Source organism: Mobula birostris, chromosome 18, assembly GCF_030028105.1.
Source record: "Mobula birostris isolate sMobBir1 chromosome 18, sMobBir1.hap1, whole genome shotgun sequence".
NCBI lineage: Eukaryota > Metazoa > Chordata > Chondrichthyes > Myliobatiformes > Myliobatidae > Mobula > Mobula birostris.
The window spans coordinates 17,311,647-17,326,780 of record NC_092387.1 but is presented as its reverse complement, the minus strand read 5'-3'; the positions used below and the strand labels follow the sequence as shown (position 1 = coordinate 17,326,780).

The 15,134-nt window shown below is 41.6% G+C and overlaps 1 protein-coding gene across 1 annotated transcript in view; it reads left to right on the top strand.

Moving 5' to 3' along the window:
* Nucleotides 1–15,134, top strand: part of trip4 (thyroid hormone receptor interactor 4) — a 108,074-nt gene that overhangs the window by 54,091 nt on the left and 38,849 nt on the right. The gene's annotated exons all lie outside the window — the stretch shown is intronic.

The following is a 15,134-nucleotide window of genomic DNA, read 5'->3' as shown; positions in this document are numbered from 1 at the left end:
AAGTTATCAGGCACTTCTAGTTGCCTCCAAACAAACAACAACTTGCTTCTAATGAAGTGAAAATATCCCTATCTTGTTTCATATTACCACTGTGGTACAAGTCGTTCCAAGTATACAGCACAAATCTCACGGTGAATTTGTACCAACAATTACTTTGTGTGATTTTAGAGTCTTTATCACCAGACCTCTCAGAATGCTTCATTATTTTGTTTATATTCCCACCAGTTCATGCTTTCAGCCCTAGAACTTCGTACATGTAATCTTTACCTATACCATTAAACTGAGGTTCAGTCTGTCCCTTGATCCAACTGCAACTGTCTGAAGATCTGACGATGATCATAGGGGCACTTGTCAGAATTTTACCCAATGTTTACTCCTCAGACACCAACATTTATATTAAAGATAAAAATTGAACCCTAAATGGTTTGAGATCTCTTTTTGCAGCCTAAAAGGACAGACTAGGACTTCTTTTCTGTTGGCGTGTAGGAGGCACTCCAAGGAAGTGTATAAAATCATAGACAGGGTGAATGCACTCAGTCTTTTTTGGGGAATCAAGAGCTAGAGGGGACAGATTTAACAAGAGATGGGAAAGATTTCATAGGAACTTCAGGGGCAGCCGCCTTTCTCCCATACAGAGTGAGCTGCCAGAAGCAGGTACAGTAATGGCAATTAGACAAGTGTATGGATAGGAAAGGTTCTGAAGGTATTCTTCATTCTTCATTTAAAGCATTCTTCAAATCCTTCCCCATCTTTCATTCTTCAGTCCTGACGAAGGGTTCCGGCCCGAAACGTCGACTCATTGTTTCTAACTGATGCCACCCGACCTGCTGAGTTCATCCAGTGTACTGAAAGTGTTGCTTTGATCACAGCATCTGCAGAAGGTATGGGCCAAATGCAGACATATAAGACTAGCTTGGATAGGCATCCTAGTCAGTATGGACCAGTTGGGCTGAAGGGCCTGTTTCCAGATAGTAATCCAAAGATCTGGACTATCAATTGAAAGACTGGTATTCAAGTTCCTGTATAGCAGGTGTAGAATTTAAATTCAGCTACTAATCTGGAATTCACAATAACCAGAAAACTGGATGTTTGATTCACTATTGGCTGTTGGAGAGATACTGCTACTGCATGAAACATTGCATTAAACAGTATGCAATTGACAGAGTGATACATTGGTTTGGATGGAGAATCTCAGTCCTACCTCATCTGATCATGGATGTAGGTGAATAATGAAACAAATAATATGAGGAGGTGGTACCAAGAGTTTGCTCAAGATGGCGCCAGTGATCATTGGCAACATTCTGTGAGCTGCTGAAAATTGTTCCAAAAGTTCTTTTCAATATGCCTCTTTTGAATTACTCTCACTGCAACCTTCAGCATGTAACTTCCCTTTAAGCAATGGACTTTAATTCAACTAAATGATCTTCACATCTCACAGTTGACTGAAGGACTTGGCAGACCAGACAGACACAGGACCTGAGGGCAAGACTGCTCTATCGAAGAGAACTGAGGGTCTGTAACATTGCATGTTTAATTGAAATGCGGCTTTCTCTGGGTACACCAGATACAGCAATCAAACCTGAAAGCTTCTCAATTTACAGAATGAACTACTGAGTCGCAAAAGGCTAAAGGAGGAGTTAGGTGCCTTATGGTAAACTCTTGCCAGCACTTCGACGTGGTGGTTTTGTCAAACTCGTGTTCCGCTGACCGTAAACACCTAATGGTCAAATGCTGTCCATTCTATTTACCTAGGGAGTTCTCCAAAATCCTGACTGCAGTTTACATACCACCAGCAGCAACTATAATCAAGCACTTTCTCCTTCCCACCCTCCCCCCACCTTCTTTATAGGGCCTCTGCCCCTTCCCTCTACAGTCCTGACAAAGAGTTCCGGCCCGAAACGTCGACTGATCTTTTCCATGGATGCTGCCCGACCTGCTGAGTTCCTCCAGTGTGTTGTGAGTGTTGCGAGACGGGATGCCGTCTCTAAACAAAATATAGTCCATCCCGAAGCATTTCAAATCATGGTTGGAGACTCAACCAGGCTTGTTTGAAGAAAGCTCTGCCCAATAACCGGCAGCATATAACCTGTAGCACCATAGGTCCCTACTTACTAGACCGCTGCTATACTAAGGTAAAGAATGCCTCTTGTTCCTTGCCTAGACCACATTTTGGTAAATCTGATCACTTGCCTGTCCTCCTACTACTTGCGTACAAGCAAAGGCTTAAGAGCAAAGCTCCAGAGATTAAGACAACAAAGAGGTGGTCGTGGGAAGCAGAAGAGCAGCTGTGGGATTGCTTCAAGTCAGTAGACTGGGCCATGTTCAAGGACTCATCAAGAGATCTAAATGAATACACCATGGTTATAACAAACTTTATTAAAACAGCTGTAGATTATTATGTTCCCACTAGAACATTCAGTCTTCCCAAATCAGAAGCCCTGGATGAACCATGAGATTCAAGATTTGCTGAAAGCCGGATCAGAGGCATTCAAGTCTGGTAACCAAGGAAGTTAAACCAGGTCCATGTACAATCTCCAGAAAGCCAACTCTCGGGTGAAGTGGAAATTCTGGACCAAACTTGAATCAATGAAGGGTGCCCGACAGTTGTGGCAGGGTTTGAGTTCTATCATGTCTTCTAAAGTTAAGCCAAGTGACATGGGAGACAACAGGGTTTTGTGATGCTTCTTCTATGTTCTGACAGTCAAAGTGAGCATAAAAGGCATTGAGTTCATCTGGAAGTGAACTTCCACGTCCCCCAGTGATCCTGTGATTTCAGTCTCTGAAGCCAACATGCAAGCTGCCTTCAGGATGGTGAACTCACAAAAAGCATCTGGCCTGGACAGGGTACCTGGCCACGTACTAAAGACCTGTGCTGATCAACTGGCTAGTGTGTTCATCAAGAACTTCAACCCCTTGCTTCAGCAGTGTGTGGTGCTCATCTGCTTCAAACAGGCTTCTATTATACCTGTGCTCAAAAAAAGAGCATGGTGACCTGCCGCAATGACTATTGCCCAGTAGCACTTACATTCACAGTGATGAAATGATTTGAGGGTTTGGTGATGAAGCATGTTAACTCCTGCCGGAGAAGCAACTTGGATCTGCTCCAGTTTGCCTACGGGAGCAACAGGTCCACAGCGGATGCTATCTTATTGGCTTCTTACTCAAGCTTGGAACACCTGGACAGCAAAGGTACATACATCAGGATGCTCTTTATCGAATACTATCATTCCCTCAAAATGAATCACCTAGCTCCAGGACCTTGGCTTTAATACTGTACCTCCTTGTGCAATTGGATCCTCGATTTCCTAATTTGTAGACACTGGTCAGTTCAAGTGGCAACATCTCTTCCACGATTTCCATCAGCACAGGTACACCACAAGGCTGTGTGCTTAGCCCCCTGCTGTAATCGTTTTACATTTATGACTGTTTGGCTAAGCATAGCTCAATGCCATATTTAAGTTTGCTGATGACACCACTGTCATCAAAAGTGGTGATAAATCAGCATATAGGAGGGAGATTGAAAATCTGGCTGAGTGGTGTCATAACAACAACCTCTCACTCAATGTTAGCAAGACCAAGGAACTGATTATAGACTTCAGGGGAAGGAAACTAGAGGTCCATGAGCCAGTCCTCATGGGAGGATCAGCAACTTCAAATTCCTCGGTGTTACTATTTCAGTGGACCTGACCTGGGCCCGACATGTAAGTGCAATTATGAAGAGATGAAGATTGGACTTAGGAGAGTGAGAAGGGGGCAAGAGAAGGCCTTAACTCATTTTGGATCTCCCCCTCCCCCTCCAACTTTCAAATCCCTTACTCACTCTTCCTTCAGTTAGTCCTGACGAAGGATCTCGACCTGAAACGTCGATTGCACCTCTTCCTAGAGATGCTGCCTGGCCTGCTGCGTTCACCAGCAACTTTGATGTGTGTTGGTTGAATTTCCAGTATCTGCAGAATTCCTGTTGAAGGCCTTAACTAGTGGGATTAAGGAAAACTCCAAATCTCCAAGTTATTCTACATGTCTGTGAAGAATAGGAGGATGGATAGAGTAAATGGGGGGAGGGTGGGGGGAGGATTGTGTAGGACCAATCAGGGATAGTAGATCAAACACATGCCCTGAGTCTGAGGAGTTAATGGAGGTCTGTAATGAATACTTTGCTTCAGTAGTCATCAGTGAAATGGAACTTGACATTTGTGAGGTCACCGTAAAACAGGCTGATGTGGTAGAACATTTAGACATTGAAGCAGATGTGCTAGAACTTTTGAAAAACATTAGGATAGAAAAGTTCCCGGGGCTGTCCGGTTACTACAGGGAGCAAGGGAGGAGATTGTTGTACCTTTAACAATGATCTTTGCATCCTCACTAGCCAAAGAAGAGTAGTACCAGATGATTGGAAGGTAGAAAATGTTATTCCTTTGTTCAAGAATAGGAGTAGGGGTAACCCTGGGAATATAGACTAATGGGAAGATACTTAGAGACAAGATTTACAAGCATTTGAAGAAACGTAGTCTGATTAGGGATCGTCAACATGGCTTTTTTAAAGGGACATTTAAGAAGCTCTTAGATAGACACGTGGATTACGGAAAAATAGTGTGGTATGTAGGAGAGAAGAGTTGAATTGATCTTAGAGTAGGTGAAAGGGCTGGCACGACATCGTGGGCTGAAAGGCCTACACTGCTGTAATGTTCTGTGTAACTGGTCATAAGAAAAGACTGTTGAAGGATGTGCTCAGAGGTTTCTTGGAGAAGCGTGTCTTCACTGATTCTCATGAGCCTGATTGTAATCTTTGAGGATGTGATAAAGCACCTGAAAGAAGGTTGAGTAGTGGATGTGGTGTGTATGGATTTTAGTAAGGTATTTGATAAAGTTCTCCATGGTAAGCTATTTCAGAAAGCCAAGAGACATGGGATCCAGAGAAACTTGGTTGTGTGGATTCAGAATTGGCTTGCACATAGAGAGTGGTGGTAGATGGAGCATATCATGCCTGGAGTTCAGTGACCAATGGTGTTCTGCAGTGATCTGTTCTGGCAACCCTGCTCTTCGTGATTTTTATAACTGACTTGATGAGGAAGTGGAAAGGTGTGCTTGTAATTTTACAGATGATACAAAGGTTGGTGGAGTTGTGGATAATGTGGAGATTTGTCATAGGTTACAATGGGACATAGACCGAATGCAGAGCTGGACTGAGAAACGGTAAATGGAGTCCAGCTGGGAAAAGCATGAAGTGATTCACTTTGGAAGGTCAAATTTGAAGGCAGAATAGAGGGCTAATAGCAGGATTATTAACAAATGGGGATTTTGGAGTTCATACCTGTAAATCCCGCAAAGTTTCAGTGCAAGTTGATAGGGTGTTTAGGAAGGCATATGGTGTATTGGCCTTCATTAGTCAAGGGATTGAGTTCAAGCTTGTGAGCTAGGGATTTTCTGTTTGGAGTGAAGGAGGATGAAAGGTGATTTGACAGAGGTGTGCAAGATGATAAGAGGCACAGATCAAATGGATAACTAGAGACTTTTTCCCAGGTTGGAAATGTCCAATATGAGGGGGCATAATTTTAAGGTGATTGGGAGAAAGTATAGGGGGTTGTCAGAGGTAAGTTTTTTTTTAATACACAGAAAGTGGTGAGTGCATGGAACACACTGCCAGGGGTGGTGGTTGAAGCAGATATGTTAGGGACACTTAAGAAGCTCTTAGATAGACACATGGATTACAGAAAAATAGTGTGGTATGTAGGAGAGAAGAGTTGAATTGATCTTAGAGTAGATTAAAGGGCTGGCACAACATTGTGGGCTGAAAGGCCTACACTGTGCTGTAACGTTCTGTGTAGCTGGCCATAACAAAAGACTGTTGAAGGATGTGCTCAGAGGTTCCTTAGAGAAGCGTGTCCTCACTGATCCTTGTGAACCTCTGGCCCATGTTCACTCACAAGTGGAAGAATGATCAAGATCTTGTGTTCCTACGTCAGGAGCACACAGGCCTTGAGGACACGGCTCCAGAAGGAGCGCACCGTCTCACACTGCCAGGCATCTCCTGTGGAAGAGTCTGTGCTTCCCACTTTGGACTCATTAATCACCGTGAATGCCACAGAACTGGAATGAAAACAAGTCATCTTCGATCCTGAGGGAGTGCTGAGTAGAGATATATAAAAGGATTTTCATTACCCAAGAGGCATTTTATTCTGAAGCACAATAGTTACTATGTAACACACAAGTGTATTCTTTTTACAGCCACCTTTTACTGAGCAAAAGGCATCAATAATTTCCTTTGTGAGCAAAACTCAGCCATGTTCCAAGTCATTGACAGCCTAAATCAGTAGAATGATTTCTGCCTTGAGTGTGAATAACTAGGTCCAACAGAACCGACCTGTCCGTAATTCACTGCTAATTGATATTGATGCACAATCTCCTATCATTATTGGAAGTTACTATGTTCACCCACAAACCTTTCAGAACAAATGATCTCCAACTAAGAGGCAAGATAACACTGAGTAAAGGGCAGTTTGTAACTGGATCATGCTATTAAGGAAGAGACACTTTGCTTTTCATCTAGGATTACCACAAGAAAGGTTTGCAATAATTGCAACAGCATCATTTCATTAGTTTTGAGGCATTGTTCGTTTTATCTAACTTTATCGGTTATCCGGTTAGCTAATGTAATAATGATTTAATCCACACTTATATTTTTTCCTAATCAGATCTGATGCCTCTGGGGGAAAAAAAAACAGATGTTCCTCAGCATCCAATAAAGAAATGCATCTCAGGGCAATAATTTGAAGGGTCACAAAAAGCTGTAAAAGTAGAACCACAAAGGGTGTAGAGGAGCTTCTGTTTTTTTTAAATAATAAGGCTCTTAATAGAGGAGAAGAGAGTTGGTGGGGTATTTAGAAAATAGGCTTGGAGTAAACTCCTGAAAATGAAGACCTGGAGTAGTGGTGGCAAACATTTAAGAGCATTTGCCTGAATTTGCAATAATCTTCTTAAAAAACCTCTCACATGCCATGGTAATTTTGAGTAAGGATTATCATTTATTAATAAATTAGTAACAATAATTATGGATTTTTTAAGGGAAAAGGATGAGTCCTGTTGATTATTTATGTGTATTCATTGCTTTGCTATTAATGAAAGTATGAGAGATAGATTGAAATAAATTAAGCATTTTAGGAAACCTGTTTAAAAACTATTAATATTATTCTTAAAAAAGACTTCGAGGTGTGGGAGGAAATTTCTTCACACCAGCAGTAAAAGAAAACTGCACCTGTAGTTTCAGTTTAAAGTCTATATTCTTTGTTACCTTTTTATGTGGTGATATCTCACTCTGACATTTGTTACACAGACAGTAAGTACCTTCTCGTACTTTGCCTAACTGACTATTCTTCATTGCATGAACCTATGCCATATGTACTGGTGAGATATACTCAGCAGAAGCCATTGGAGACCGGCCTAACCAATCCATCCTAACCTATATATACCTTCAGTATGGTCAAAGAGCAAGAACATTGCCTTGGCATGGTTTTACCCCAGAAACTGGGTCCAAAATCACCAAGAACAATTCCAGTACCCCATGATTCTTTCATTACAATTGTAATCTCCTTACAAGTGGGAACCATAGAAGGAGTCATGGGATAAAAGCATTCCAGTCACCATCTGCGGTTGGAAGAATCAAGTGGTGATGGGTTTATAACTAATATATTTATTGCATTAAGCCCAAAGTAACTGGAGTGTGCATGTAATTGGGGTTCTGAACCCAGTTTTTTATCTTTGTTCTGTAGTTTCTATCTTGTTTCATGCAAAAAGTTCCTAGAAAGATGTAAATAAGATTGAAAGAGTACAGAGAAAATTTACAAGGATGTTGCCTGGGTTTGAAGGACCTGAGTTATAAGGAAAGATTGAATAGGTTAGGACTATATTCCTTGGAACATGGAAGATTGAGGAGATTTGGTAGGGGTATACAAAATTATGAGGAGTGTAGATAGGGTAAATGCAAGCAGGCTTTTTCCACTGAGGTTGGGTGGGACTACAACCAGAGGTTATGGGTTAAGAGTGAAAGGTGAAAAGTTTAAGAGGAACATGAGGGAAAACTTCTTCACTCAGAGGATCATGAGAGTGTGGAATGAGCTGACTGCACAAGTGAGAGCTCAATTTCAATGTTTAAGAGAAGTTTGGATAGGTACATGGATGGTAGGGGTATGGAGGGATGCAGGTCAATGAGAGTAGGCAGTTTGAATGGTTTGGCACAGACTAGATGGGCTGAAAAGCCTGTTTCTGTGTTGTACTTTTCTATTATTTTATCTGCAGAGCTGTTTCCGAGTTAACTTTTCTTCCCTCCCGTGCATCATTCATTGGCCAGTGGAGGGCACCAACAGCTTATCTCAAATAAAATTGTATCAATAATTTCCAAAGATATAAGCAAAGTATATAATTCCTTGTGTTGCTGAAAACTCTGCATCTATAGATTAACAGAACTTGCATTAAAATGAAAATTTTATTATATTGTATTGGATAGGTTCCTTATAAATGACAAGTATTGCCCTTCTCAGTTATCTAACCCGAGTTCATGAGCAATGTGGATTGTGACTTCAGGTTGAATAGTACTTACTGTTATCCAGTTTTCTGCCCGACGCTGGCCCACTAGGCCTGAGTCGACGTAGTAGTGTTTTTCATGTGATGAATGTCCACCTGGATGACAAGTTGTTTTTGTGTGATAACGTTTCTCATTTGGAGTTTAGATAAGTTGAGATAAGCCAAGACAAGATGTAGTGACTAAGCTGGCACAAGGGGCTAAATCAGTGATTTCCTTGAGTATGTGCAGTCTTGACTGAATGCTGAAGCGCATCACTTAAAATGGAGTTTGATGTGACTTTGTTAAGGAGAGTGATTTGGGCGTATTGCGAACCCATTGGTTAAGATTGTGGTTTGCAAGCCATCATGTAGCAGTCACAAAATGGAGAAGAATTTCTGTAGCCACCTACATTAAGGAGGGATGTGTTATAGTCCCACTTGACTGATAGTGTCAAAATGTTTTGAAGTTAATAATGTATAATGATTGACGCTGTTTGAGTTGCTGAGCAGTGAAGATCATCTCCGTTTTGTCCTTTGGAAGAATTCACATTAAATTTGGGAGCAACCCTTTGTCCATTAGAAAGATAGGGTTGACGAAGACCCTAGCAATGACCTCACTTCCAGCAGACAAGAAGATCCCTCTACAGTTGCTACAGCCGGGTCTGTCTTCCCTTCCTTGCCAATAGTTCTGATTAATGACATCTCTGAGATCTCCTGTTGTGTTCTCCTTCTCCCAGATGTTGTTGTCGCTGATAATAAACTAAAATAAAGTAACTGAGCACAGAACACACGCACTCTTATGACTCAAACATAATTTATTTTACTTGTGCACACAGAGAATGGCATAGCCCCCATCACCCACTCTGTTCTGATGTCAGCACAGAAAACTGTTGTTTTTATACAATTGGTTTATCAGTTATGGATATTCACTATTTGGTAAATTGTATATGCTTGAATTTCTTAATCACAAGATCAGTCGCCATTCACAGTAGAGGTTAAAAGTCAATTGAAACTTCAAGCTGGCAACCAATGATATTTTGAAGTTAGTAAAACAATTGCCCCTTAGCTGTTGGGTGTATTTCACATACTTCCGCTATTCGTGTCTTGTCTGTCTCCAGCCCCTCTTACTGTGTAAAGGGAAGCTAGGTTGACGATGGCACTGCCACAGTCATTCTCACCTATCTGTCTGCAATGGGTAAGATTGGCTCCAGCAGTCTCACTTCCAAGGTCTCCTTTGTTGGTTTGACTACAGGTCACTACAGTCATCCTTGCCTGGATGTTGTCTTTAACCCTTGCTTATGGCAATTTCCTCACTCCCTCCTCTTTGTCCTGGAGCGGACAACATAAATTTTACTGAATTTCAATCGCGCAGAATCTCTGAAACAATGTGACAATTTCAGCAGGGATGTACGTGCAACACTCCGAGCTAATAATAGCACAAATACCATCTCTCTCAGTCAACAGAAAGTCTAGTGCTAGTCAATTTTGAAGGGCCACAGTGCAGATCGCCAGCATTTCAGCAGTAAGGCCATTGATAGCCTGGCTCATATCATATTGCGTTAAGGTTGTATCATTAGCCAATTTCTCCAGCAATGCTGAGGTCATGTTAATGCTTTCACGAGCCAGTCTGGCAGGTTCCCAGAACAGGAACACTGCAATCCAGAAACGCTCAGTCTCCATAGTCCTTTGATGGTAGCCTCACATAGTGGGATGCAGAGAAAGAGTAGGCTGGTGGTGGTATATTTATGATACTACACAAGCCAGATAACAACCCCTCCATGGCTTTGGTTCAGGGCAAAGATCTCATTTTAGGAGTACTCCTGGTAGCCAGTGATAGGCCTGACGACCACATACCCAATAAGTACCATTAACGGGATTTGGTCATCAATAGCACAGACATTGTATGTGCTGTTACCAAAGTTCAGATGCGTCCCTTGATGGTTACAGTAACATACTTAACCCCTATCCCCATGAAGCAGCTTTGGAGCAGAGGGTTTATACAATTGTTGTAAGTAGGTTGATATCAACCCTCAAAACAATTGCTTTGGCAAGAGTCATTTCTATGGGCAGTGCAGTCCCATGCTCCCTTTACAGATCTAATTTTGTTATCAAAGTAAAACACAGAATCAAAACTCACTGTAATCCTGAGGTATAAATGCATTGGCAAGCCACCTTCTGAATGTTTGGACTCTCTCTGGAAAACACCCAAGGAGCTGACCTGACCAGTTAGGACCTGACTTGTATTCATAACTAAGGTGAAGAAAAATGTTCGGAGAATTAGTGTCATGAGATACTCCCACGCTTAGGCAGAAAATAGACATCCAGATTACCCAAAACTTAAAATGCATGGTAATTACTTAGGGTAGCAAGTAGCAAAGATCAAGAGTTCAGTCCATCAGTCCTTATCATCAGTGTTCTTCTGGCCACCTGTTCCCTGGTCCGGTGGTATCACTGGCTTAACATGCAAGGCGTGTATCCACATCGGCTTTCCTCGGACGTTTACCGTGGTATGTGCAGTCAGCAACGTTTGTAATGGACCTTCCCAGTGGGGCTCCAGGCAGTTCTTTCGTCAGTAAGCTCTCACCAGTATCCAATCTCCCAGATGGTAGGGACACTCTGCAGCAAGCACAGTCTTATTGGCTTTAAGTACCTATTGATGGAAACATTTAAGAGTTCATGTTAGTGCTGTATAATAATACATGATTCCATTCATAGTATGGATGTCCATCTGTTTAATTGAAAAGGGAAGGGTGGCTGGCAAGCGCGTGGGAAATCCCAAAACTATCTCATGTGGAGATACGCCTTTTATGCAGTTTGGACTGCAGCACATTGTCATGAGGGCCACTGAAATGTCCTCTGGCCTCATTAGCTTGGTCCCATCGTGCAATTTAGCTAACCTGATTTTTAGGGCCCCGTTCTATCTTACAGTTGCCCTGTAAATTTGGTGGTGGTAAGAGCAAGTGAAATAATGCTTACACTACAAGACTTGTTAGTTCCTGTATAACTTTACCCGTAGAGTGAGGAACTTTTATCATTTGAGATTTTTCTCAGGGATCCCAAACCTAGAAATAAGTTCTCATTTAATGCCATCAGAACTTCAGTCCTTGCCCTTTCAGAATTATGGGATAGTTTGCTGGGGAGTTGAGAGCAATCACAATTGAAACATTCCTTTCAGCAGCTGCTGACTGCCTCTTTATCCTTGATGGTCATCTCCATTTCCTGCCCTTGATTCTTTAGACAATAGTCAGCAGTGAAGAACCTTCACACGTCATTGTCATCAGTGAGCTGTGGAGTCTCCTGACCTTCTTCATACCACCATCTATTCTTAGGTCATCGGGTTTTTCAGCTTTCTTTCCCTGTATTTGGCCAGTCCCGCTCTTCCTTTCTTCCCTCTCAGTTCCCAAGTTATCTCCTGGAATCTCTTCCCCTCATTTTCCTGCTGTCCCACCATACAACCTGTGGCTCAGCCCAAACCCTGGCATTTCTTCAGAAGATGGCAAGGTTGGCATGAGAGGTGGTGACCACAGGTAGACTGTCCTGGCACAGTACACACTCCTGGCTACAATCTAGCTGCCTTTGCTCTCAGTTTCCCTCTTGTCGAGTGTGTTTAGTTCTACCGGGTGGTGATGAATCTCAACACTAAAGATACTTGAACTGATTACAACAGGTTTGTAGTGATGAAGGTGACTTACGGGATGTAACAGTGATTCTTCTAATGTTTAAGCTACATCTTTGGAACCACTTTTAGATATTTATCATACACTGATGGTTTATTTTGAATGGTTATAGATTTATTAATATATGTACCAAGATACAGTGGAAGAACTTAGATTTGCATGCCATCCACCCAGGTGATTTCAAGACACAGGCACATCAAAGCAGTATGAGGGAAAAGCAATAGAATGCAAACCATAGTGTTACAGTTATGGACTAAGTACAGTGCAGGAAGACAATAAGATGCAAGGCCATCATGAGGTAGATAATGAGGTCCCATTATTATACAAGAAGTTCATTCAATAGTGTTATAACAACAGCATAGAAGCTGTCCTTGCTTTCAAGTAAAAAGATCAATGTTTTCTTCTCTTGTACTTTTGTGCTGTGTGTGTGTGTGTGTGTATATACGTATGTGTGTGTGCACGCACTACTGAAAGCTTTGTCTGTATAAACAACTAACAGAATGCTTTGAATTCAGTGTAGAGTACAGGAGACAGCCAGCTGGTCCCTGCTTCCCCACCTGCATCGTGTCACATTGTTCTGGTGAATGTGTAGCCGACTGTTAGATGTGTCCAAGAACAGCTCAGTGTACTAATTGCATGCCTGCAAGTTCTGCCCAGTCTGAATAATCTTTGGCAAGGATGCCAATTTGCTTCATCAATTTGTGAATTGAAATTTAATTTTATTGGGGATGAAACTGGACCTTTAATGACAATGCCCAGTTCATGACTCAAAATCAGTCCATAAGGCTGAAACTAAAACTGGAAATTTGGGAATGTGACGGTACTAATGATATGGTAAAAGGGGAAGGGGTGAGGTGAAGCGCAACTGGGACATGATGGGAAGGAATGCGAATGGGTCACATTCATCAGCTGCTTCTGTTATTCTGGTGCAACAAGGGAGCTATTAAAGAGTTAGTATAAGTGAGCAAACATATAATGTCTCATTCCTGGAAATGGAAATAGAAACATCTGATAAATCGATCTCTCCTTGTCACCAGCTGGTCACATTATAATTTTTCATGCTTTTGCAAAAGTTGTTCTGGCAGTGAAGGGAATAGCTGTCAGCTTTGTGGCTTAGAATGTTGCCTCCCACACAGAGTCAGTCTAGCTGTTTGCCATAGGGAGGGGTTGCGCGGATGGTGAGTTACATTGTGTTGGGAGCTTTGTATATATTTTATATGCAAGACTGCTGTTAACACTCTGAAAATAAATTCTTAAGCTGTCACTTAGCAAGCAGTGAAATTGCATCATGAATGTGATGAAGAGGCAGCTTTTTTAAATATCAGAATGTTGCTTTCCTTGAAGAAGGTGGCAGCTTTAGTATATCTGTAAGCTCAGTCTTTCCTCTGGCAGGAATGTGTGACTTGCAGCATTTGTCAGCAGCAGCTCTTGTTCACAGGGTCCTGGTTAAAATGGAATGCCATATCCTGACGTATTTACAACAGCGAGAACTCAATGTATCTGTTGGTTGTCAATGATTCTGTTTATAATTATTGCACTGTGATGTTTGCAAGTGAAGTAGTATTTTGTCACACTTAGACTTTCCTGTTTATGCTAAGTTCATTTGGTGGGGGCGGGGAGGATTCAGGATATGATCATTTGGTATGTTGTGGCATTTTTCATGGTTTAAAACTAAGATTAAATTTGAAAAAAGTGCAGAAAATCATCTTCAGCATGTCACTTTGAAAGTAGGTGTGTAATCTTTTGATTTTAATAATATGAGAACTGCCACAGGAGAGAAGATGAGGCTTGAGGGGCTGGTTGGCCAACTCATGCTCTTGTGATTAGGGTAGACAGCTAGCATCAGGGTAGACAGGCTGAACTTATCCTTTATATAAATCAGAAGTCATGAGTTGGTCATTTTACCTTATTGACATGTTTTGGACCTTGTCATAGATAAATTTCTTAGCTTACTGCATTGCAGGTCGTTTCAAGGGTACAACAAGGTTCCATTCTTATGAACTGTTTGTAACCCAGACATTTGGAACTAGGACTGCCAACCATGTTCCCGGGTGGCAGAAGATCCCTGCAACAACCAGAAAATTATCCCACTGGACTTACAAATGTCCATCCAAATATTATGAGCTGTACACAAGCCGGGGCGAATCTATATAAAGTCATCAGTTGTAATTAAGTTTAGGTGCATGCCAGAGTTCTGAACCATTGATCCACAGATACCCACAGACAAGTTCAAACCCCACTACTGTATCTGGTGAGTCAAAATTCAAATAATTGAATTAAAAGAGAAAAATCTGGAATTAAAACAAAAAGCTACTTCTAGTAATAGAAACAGTGAAGCTATTGGGTTGTTAGAAACACTCATATGACCTAAGGAACAGGAGGAGGGTCTTCATTCCCTTCTGACTATGGCTGTGACTGCGCCAATTTCCAATAAAATTGTGATTCATCATTCACTTCATCTGCTTCACTAATATCCTGTGGGAAGAAAACTAGCTATACAATCCAGTCTAGCTTATTTGTAATTCCAGACCCACCAATGTCATTGATTCTTAACTGTCCGCTGAATGCTGGAGTAGTTAGGGGCCCAACAGGAAATTCTGGCATCGATATCCAATCCTGTGAGTAAATGCATGTAAAGAAAATGTTCACTTTTTTGGGAGGTATTTTGGCTGATAGCATTAAAAATCAAGCCTTGCATCCATCTTGTCTCCATATAGAGATTTGCTTCCTAAATGACTTCAACTTTCTCCCCTTATTCTCTAAATTCCTCAGACCCACACAAGTCTGATTGAATCTTTATGGCTCAGTGCGAAGTTTTATTTCCTAATATTCTGTAAAGTGTCTTGGAACTTATTACCACTAAGTACACATCATTGTTGTTAGTGATCGATTTTACAAGAA